This window comes from Lactuca virosa, chromosome 3 (genome assembly GCF_052849685.1).
Source record: "Lactuca virosa cultivar CGN04683 chromosome 3, Lactuca_virosa_CGN04683_v6, whole genome shotgun sequence".
NCBI lineage: Eukaryota > Viridiplantae > Streptophyta > Magnoliopsida > Asterales > Asteraceae > Lactuca > Lactuca virosa.
Genome location: NC_136428.1, coordinates 59,192,280 through 59,195,185, shown reverse-complemented (window position 1 = coordinate 59,195,185; position 2,906 = coordinate 59,192,280). Strand labels below are relative to the sequence as shown.

The following is a 2,906-nucleotide window of genomic DNA, read 5'->3' as shown; positions in this document are numbered from 1 at the left end:
ATTGCCATACGAATGGGTCTTGGCTCGGGGAGATCTAACTTTTTGAAAAACGAGTAAGGCATGAGATTTACACTTGCCCCTGAATCAGCTAGTGCGTAAATGGTGGCCAAGTTTCCAAATTGGCAAGGCAATGTTAAACTTCCCGGATCTCCTTTCTTCTTAGGAAGTTTGTTTAACATAGCAGCTGAGCAGTTCTCGTTTAGGACCACCTTCTTCACTTCTTCCATCTTCCTTCTATTAGTTAGAAGATCCTTGAGAAATTTGGCGTATTTTGGCATTTGAGCAACCGCTTCTATGAATGGTAAATTAATTTGAAGAGCCTTTATGTGTTCTAGAAACTTCTGGTAGTCTTCTTCATTCTTCTCTTGTCTAGCTCGGGCTGGATATGGCAGTGGAGGCTGATATTGCTTAACAGGAGGTGTATTTTTCTGATCAGATGTCGGACTCGTCGAGTCCATATCGTGGACTCAGCGAGTAGGGTCTGGGTTCAGCTGGGTCTGATTTTGGTTCTGCCCTTCTGCCTCCTTCTCTTGTACCGGCTTCGGGTCTTCGTTTTGAATAGGGGCCAGAGGGGTTATAATCTTCCCACTCCTAGTTGTGACAATATTTATATGTGCGCCTTTTGGATTGTTTTCGGTGTTACTAGGAAGTTCTCCCGGTGCTCTTTGATTCATTTGTTGGGCAAGTTGCCCCAGCTGCTTCTCAATGTTGTGAATGGATGCTTGCTGATTCCTTAATATTGTTCTTGTATCTTGTATTGCAGCATCGTGGTCATTGTGTCTTTTTTCGGATGCAGCTACAAATTTAGTGAGCATTTCTTCTAGATTTGGTTTCTTTTCTTGTACCGGCTCCTCCTTTTGGTAAAAACCCCTTGCCTTTTGTCTAAATTTCTCCTCCCTCGCTTTTTTGTACTCATCATAAGGGAGCCATTCTTTCTTAGGTTTTCGCCAATCGTCATCAAATCTATCACCACTAGAATAGCATACTTGCACTTTCTTATTCTCGTTCTCATCCAAATCACAATCTCTAGTTAGATGAGGCCCATTGCAATTCTCACATCCTACCCGAATAGCATGGATTGTTTAATCCATTTTATCCATCCTCCTATCCATGGTTTTCAACATTACCATAACTGCCGACAAATCTTCAAAAGGTGCATAGGCCGATCCCTTGGTCATATCATTCCTTGGATTGTGGTATTCTCTAGAATGCTTAAAGAATTCTTCAATTAGTTCTTTGATCACCGGGGGTGCCTTCTTTGTGAGGGGTCCTTGCGAGTCAAGGAGCTGCCTAGTTGTTACATTGACTCCATCATAGAAAATGGAGACTTCTTGTTGGCTATTAAGATCATGATGTGGGCAATTCCTTAGTAGACTTTTGTATCTCTCCCATGCCTCATAAAGGGACTCTCCAGGTTGTTGTTCAAAGTTGGCAATAACCTTCTTCAACTTGGCTATTTTCAAAGGTGGGCAAAACTGGTCAATAAATTCTTCCTTCATCTTAGCCCATGTAGTGATGGATCCGGGAGGGAGTGACTTGAGCCAATCCTTTGCAGCACCTTTGAATGTCACTGGAAGCATACGAAGCAGCTGGGTTTCGCGAGGCACATTTGGAACATTAAAATAATCAGCCACATCATTGACTTCATCCAAGTGTTTATAGGCATCTTCGTGGTCTTTTCCGTAGAAGGGGATCTCCTTGAGTTGAGCAAGTATGTGACCCTTAAGCTCAAAAGTGGCAGTCGCGGGAATTGCGGGTTGCACAAGTACCGGGCCGGTATCATCTCGTATCCTCTTCTTCCATTCGCCCATGGGAATTGCATCGATGTTTGCCATGGTGTTGTCAAAGTCACCTTCTAGATCGCTACCTTCTTCAAATTCGCTTTCTTCTCTTTCGGACTCGTTCACGATGTCTTCCTTGATTGGGTCTTCGTTTGCCAAGGAAGAGGTGTCGGATGCTCCTGATTTGCTGCTCTTTTTCTTGCTAAAAACGGATTTGAGATTCTTCAAGGGTGAGTTCTTTGAAGAGGCGGATTCTCCAACGGCTTTTCCTTTGTTCTTTCTTAGAGCGGACTCCGGGTCTTCAAGTGGAGGAACCAAAGACGTATTGGATCTTCGGGTCATGTAACAACTGCAACCAAAGTAAGAAAAACGCATAAAAAGAACAAAAAGAAAATAAAAATAAAAACTGTGAAACAGCGCTGGACTCACCGAGTAGTGTCGATTGCACTCGGCGAGTTCAAGGCAGAAACAGAACAAAATCTAATTAAATTTCTAAAACATAAAACTATGAAAACTAATCCTAATAACTAAATTACCTAAAAATAACTTTGTGCAAGATAAATCTCACACAAAGGATCGATAAAACTAGAAATTAGTGCTAATTTTTGAACCGTTCCCCGGCAACGGCGCCAAAAACTTGATGTGTGTAAATTCAACTGGTTTTAATCCTACTTTTAATTATAAAATTGACACACAAAGGCAGTGGACCTGTCAATTGTGGTGTAGTTAAATAAATAGGGTATCGAACTCAGGAAACGGAAAATTAAAACTAAAAACTAGAATTAACTAAAAACAAGTAATAGAAAATAGGGGTTTCTCTAGTTTTACAAGACTAGAAACTTAACTAAAACTTAACTACTCAATTAAAAGCTGAAAACACGTAAAAACAAACTAAATTCAATGATCAAAAAGGGTTTCTGTTTAGGTTCAACTCATTTACTCCTATGGTTAATTTTTATGATAATATAGTAGATTAATTGTTATTGGTTACCGACTCTAGTGATTAGATTCGCATTCGCTATTACTAATCCTTAGAAAACATACTAATTCAAACAATGGCCAGTTGATTAAACTAATAGATTTCCTAGGTTGATTATTCGGGTTAAATAAGACTTGTAGCTAGCT

The 2,906-nt window shown here is 40.3% G+C and overlaps 1 non-coding gene across 1 annotated transcript; it reads left to right on the top strand.

Annotated features, from left to right (window-relative positions):
* The first annotated feature begins 1,344 nt into the window (after positions 1 to 1,344).
* On the top strand, positions 1,345 to 1,451 carry LOC145168004 (small nucleolar RNA R71). The gene has a single exon (XR_013741600.1). It is a non-coding gene; the product is annotated as a small nucleolar RNA R71 (small nucleolar RNA).
* Positions 1,452 to 2,906: the final 1,455 nt, after the last annotated feature.